Below are 6,052 nucleotides of genomic sequence, written 5' to 3' on the forward strand. Positions count from 1 at the left end.
CACCCTTGAGATGCTAGTTTTTCTTCCTTTAGAAACCTTTCCTAATCACTTTTATTCAGTCACTGACGCTACTTTCTCAGGCAAAGCCTAACCTCCTTTCTACCTCAACAAGTTGAGGAATGCATTACACAGAGAAATTCAAGATTGTGTGTCATTCCCACCAACTTCCTAAAGTTGCTGCAACTCTCCTGGTTTTTCAGAAATGAAGCTACGTAATCACACTCCCACAGCTGTGAAAGCCATCTTCACTCACATAGCCTGGCTATCACCTGAAATTCACACACTATTAGCAGAGGAAGCTCAGAACACCCTGAAGATAGCCTATGTCTCTTTTATTGTATACCATCTGTCAAAATGTAGTTACGTGCTCAAAAAAAAAGTCCTTTCCAAAGGTCTCTAACAACCTTTGATTTACAGCCAGTCATTACACAGCTGAGGATACATTTTCCACACCCAGATCATAATTTAAGGGCCTAGAACTCAAATGACATTTCACTGTGCTCCCAAGCCTGTGCTATCAATTATGCCAGAACCTTCTCATATGCCTTTTGTACTTATCTTTTAGCCAAGGCATAGCAAGGTCATAGCATGTTGCCAGGTGAGCTTGCAGAGTAATGAAGCATGGGAGTATCAGATATGCTCTATCTGAATGATCAAGGAAAAGGTAGGCAGGAAATCTGTATGGGAAACGGAGAACAAATACAGATGACAGTTCTGCCTATACCAGTATATGTGACAGCATATCAATGTATGTGTCTGATGCAAGCAACTAATTTCTACTTTGCAGACTAATGATTTTTCAGAATCACCGCTTTTCCAGAGCTTAGGAGAGTCCATCTGAAGCAAAAAAACCCCAAACCTTTAAATCCTAAAATGAGGGTACAAGACTGAATTTTCACATACTTAACTTCGCTAACAATTGTCTGTACCTTTCATCTAAACTGAAGGTGCTGATTCAGCAGCAAGCAACTGTAAAACTACTCATCCCAGCTACAGGACCCAGTAGTCTTTACTCTCACATAGCCCGGAATAACTGTCTTTATTCAGTGGGATGGAAGTGTTGGGATCCACTCCACATCTGTCAGTGCATGCCAGTTGCATTATAAAAATGTTGTCATAGCAAATAAAAATATATATTTTGTGTTCACAATTACTGGGAAAATCAGGTAGCTCAACGAAATGTCCGGTATACCAATGGAGCATCTTCTCCCCATCTTGTTCCTGCTCCCAAGTAAGCATGCTGCCCATTATTCCCTTCCTTGTGGCCAAGGTGTCACAGGTTCCCTTTTAAACTCAAAAGCAAACACCTGGCTTTCCTAGGCACTCTTTGCAGCTTCCCTCCTCCCCCAAGAGTGTGCATCTGCAGTCATGAATGGAGGCTTCCAGGGGTAGCCTTAAGAACCATAATCTTTTGGCAGGCAAGATTTATAGTTAGTCAGGTTACGAGTAGTGCTAGCAGCTCAGTAACACAACAGCAGTGGCAAACACTGGGGTCACTCTCAATTTATCGTTGTTTGCCTTTAGAAGTGTGAAAATAAAGCTAAACTCTGGAAAATTAGAGAGATCTAATCACGTTAAACTCACTTACAAAGCCAAAAGGGTGATCTGCTGCCTCACTCCCTGCTCAATTGCTAACAATTAGACAATACAAAATCTCTTCCTACCAGCCAGCCCAACTTGACTAAGTAGTGTTAACTTTTTAAATTTTATTTGTATAGTAAGTACTTAAGGGGAAATATAACATTGAGTGGTTTGCAGGTTAATGGAGGCTAACACTACTCTTCTACCCTGATTTCCCAAGTACTAAACAACAACATTAAAAAGTCAACAAGACAATTTTTATCATACAGCAAGCAGAAGTACAGAAAGGCATACAGTCAGCAAGTCATTTTGTGACATTTAATGGTCATCTCAATTTTAAATTGTATATTGAGGGATTAGTGTGAGACAACACAACACAGGTGATCAGATTACAGATCAGATCTCCTAGTCAAAGGCTCCTTCACAAACATTTAATGTAATTCAAAATTGAGGTTATTGGTCAGACCATGTTACACAATGAAATGATTTCACACCAGTCAAAGGACAAACACATCAAAAACATCTTATCTGTTGTGGTTGCACTGCATTTTGAACAGGCACTCACATCATTATTAATATTTGTCTCCTGAAGACCATTAATCCCTGTAGGATAAGACAGAGAGCATAAAAGAAGGGAATTGTAATCAAGGATATTTTGTAAGAAAACACATAAGCATGGTTTTGTCTCTACTAATGAGAAGGGCAGTATTCTCCCCCTAAAAGAGTACTTGGCATTAGCTTGTGTTCCCCAAAAACTAAGGAAACGCAGACCTGATCTGCATTTCCTCACACAGATCCTAGATTTAATAAAAGCCTGGCATCTCTATTAGCTTTATCATTCAGGGCAAATTTTAAATAACAACAAATTTTTTAATTCCTGTGGAAGTACAGAACTGGTTTTCCACACATGCAGTAACAGGAAGTCACTACTGAACACATTGGCTAAGGAAAGTCATCTCAAAGACAGCACTATGATTTGTCTTACCCGCCAGTGATTAAACCCAGTCTCTTTCCTCTCCTTCCTTTGGAAAAGCACAGCTGCCAGGAAAGGCAGCACTCCGGGTGGAAGTGGGCCCCGCAGCACCTTATGGAACATGGGAAAAATGTCTTCTTGTCTCTGCAGAAAATCTGACAGGGACACCCAGAAAATAAGGAGAGTCCCTGGACGCCCGGCTGTGAAGCGCTGCTTGCTACAGACTGGTCTGAATTTTTGCGCAGGACTGGGCTGCACTCCAGCTGTGAGAAACAGAGGTGTGGCCCGCACTTGCCAAACAAGCCAGTTCAAAACCTTGTCAGCAGGTTTTGCAAATACTGGTAAAAGATAAGGGCAGCAAAGCAGCACCAAACAGGGAAGCCCTGGGTAGGAGGAAGCACTGCTTTGTGATTAAGCCACAACATCAAAACCCCCAGTTCAGATCTTCTTTGAGAGTTACAGCAACCTGATCCATGACTTTGACTGTTTTAAACCCTTTTCAGAGTTTCAGCATACTCTAACAGAGTATTTTTAAATAAATTCCCATCTTACTAGCCTGAAGCAAAGCCAAATTTGTCACTGACTGCAGCTGTCCAGAGAGGTTTCAGGGAGGCCAGAGTGAAGGTACCACAATTTGGTGTGCAATAGGGTGCCTCAGAGAACATCAATTCCCCACTATGTGAGCGGCCTGTACAAGTATCCCTTTTCTCCTCATTTACATATAGTACAGTCTTGATTCTTCCACCAAAGGTTCTCAAAAAACTGTACAAGAGATAGGGCAGATTTTTTTTAAGAGTCTATCGTGCCTTAAAAAATATTTAAGTCGTAAAAGAAATTGTTTACTGGGAGTGATTAGTTTATTAACAGCTGCTGGTAGTTGGCTTGCTGGAGCTTTTTTATTAAAGAGCATAAACAGAAACTGGAGACCAAAAGACAAACTTTAGCGTTTCAACAATTAAAAAGTGGCAGAAAATGTATGAAAGCCAGTAATGCAGCATGTCACTACTCCAGACAAACATGAGAATGTGACACATTCCCAGCAAGGTCCCATTCATTAATCATTTCCTGTCATTAGTGTCAGTCACCATACCAGAATTTAAGAAAATTAATAAAAGCATAAGCACTGAAATTTAGAACATAAACAAGTCAGTGCTAGTTAGGGAATCCACAGAATTTAAAGTCAACACAGAGGCAAAAAACAAACATCCATTCTGAAACAGTCAGCAACTGCTGTAATGGTCTTGTGTGGTACCAAATGGGGCTGAAACTGGGCTGGAAAAGTTATTTGCTTTTCTGCACTGCACTGAAGGTGAAGGACTGGAGGAGCTTCACTCCTATGAAAACAGGCTGAGAAAGTTGGGGTTGTTCAGCCTGGATAAGAGAAGGCTCCAGGGAGACCCAATTTACAGTATTTAAAAAGGGCTTATATATTTACAGGCCTTACAGTATTTAAAAGGGGCTTAAAAAAAGAGGGAGAGTAACTTTTTACACTAGCAGATAGTGATAGGACAAGGCGGAATGAAGTAAAAGAGGGTAGATTTAGATTAGACGTTGGGAAAAAGTTCTTAGAGGATGATGAGGCACTGAAACAGGTTGCTTAGAGAAGTTGTGGATGCCCCATCCTTGAAGTGTTCAACGCCAGGTTAGATGGGGCCCTGACCAAGCTGATCCAGTAGTGCACGGTATCCCTGCCCACAGCAGGGGGGGTGGATCTAGAAGATCTTTAAGGTCCCTTCCAACCCAACCCATTCTATTACTATCAAACTAGGTTTTATTTATCTTCAAAAAATTGCAGAACAGTGTGATTTTTTTTAATATTTAATCTAATATAGTTTGACCATAAATTACAGGAAAATGGAGATGGTCTTACATAGCACAGCAACATGGAGAAATCATATTTATTCTAAAGTTTATTACAGGCAGTATAAAAAGCCTCTATCTTATCTTGTGAGTGCCCAACTGCATTTAAAATTAGGCTTACCTGCTTCTGACATTCTTGCTCCTCTTCCAATAAAATCTCTCAGCATAGGATCTCACGTTTATAGAATTTCTCTGTCAAGAAAAACTGATATGTTCTCTTTAGAATATGTGCTTAAGAATTGTTTCATAGTCAACAACAGATCACCCATTAACAGTGTTTGTGTGCAGTTTTAGCCTTCTACAGACACTGTTGTCAGTGAACTTCATATCCAAAGAGAAACTACTTGTTTTTGTCATTTCCTAGCAAGAAAACAAGCAAGTAAAAAGGCATCAAAAGATGAGGCAAAGAAAGCCTCATACCCAGTAACTTTACTTCTGCTTGTATTAACATGTCCACACTGGTAAAGGTAGATTTATATACACGTCATGCTTACTTTTTTTGTCAGCAAGCATGAAATGACACCATCATCAACTACACTACATAGTATTTAAAATGTGTCCAGATATCACAAGGAGTCCCTTTTGGTCCCTTTAGCAACACTATGAGGAGAGCTGAGTGCATAACTAGAAAAGATGAAAATCTGAAAGGATGCAGTCAAGGACAGCATTTGATCTCGGGTTTGGTTTTTTTTTTTGGCAGGTTGGTCTTCTCCAGAAATTTCAATACACTTAGTTGTTTAATTTATTCATCAATGACCTGGATGAAAGGACAGAGTGCCTCCTCAACAAGTTTGATGACAACACAAAGCTGGGAGGAGTGGTTGATACCCCAGAGTGCTGTGCAGTCCTTCAGAAGGACCTTGGCAGGTTGGAGATGGGCAGAGAAGAACTGTCTGAAATTCAACAAGGGCAAATGCAGGGTCCTGCACCTGGGGAAGAATAACCCCCTGCACCAGTACTGGTTGGGATCTGACCTGCTGGAGAGCAGTGCTGTGGAGAAGGTCCTGGTGGACAACAAGCTGTCCATGAGCCAGCAGTGTGTCCCTCTGGCCAAGGCCAATGGAATCCTGGGGGGTATTAGGAAGAGCATTGCCAGGTGAGGTCACATTGGGACTGCTGTGTCCAGTTCTGGGCTCCCCAGTACAAGAGACATGGAGTTTCTGAAGTAAGTTCAGTGGAGGGCTATGAAGATGATCAGGGGACCGGAGCATCTTTCATATGAGGAAAGGCAGAGGGAGCTGGGCCTGTTCACCTCGAAGAAGAGACAACTAAGAGGGAACCTCATCAATGTATACAAGTATCTAAACAGAGGGAGTCAAGAGGACAGAGCCAAGTTCTGCTCAATGGTGCTGAGCAATAGGACAAGAAGAAACAGGCAGAAACTGATGCACAGGAAGTTCCATCTGAACATGAGGAAGAACTTCTTTACTGTGCAGGTGACAGAGCACTGAAACAGGTTGCCCAGAGAGGTTGTGGAGTCTCCCCACTGGAGATATTCAGAACCATCTGGATGCAACCCTGTGCTACATGCTCTAGGATGACCCTGCTTGCGCAGGGAGAATAGACCAAATGACCAACTGTGGTCCCTTCCAACCTTACCCATTCTGTGATTCTGTAACATGGAGACAAAAGACTTCC

The sequence above is a fragment of the Manacus vitellinus genome, unplaced genomic scaffold, assembly GCF_001715985.3.
Source record: "Manacus vitellinus isolate BGI_N305 unplaced genomic scaffold, ASM171598v3 scaffold_6_pilon, whole genome shotgun sequence".
Lineage (NCBI taxonomy): Eukaryota > Metazoa > Chordata > Aves > Passeriformes > Pipridae > Manacus > Manacus vitellinus.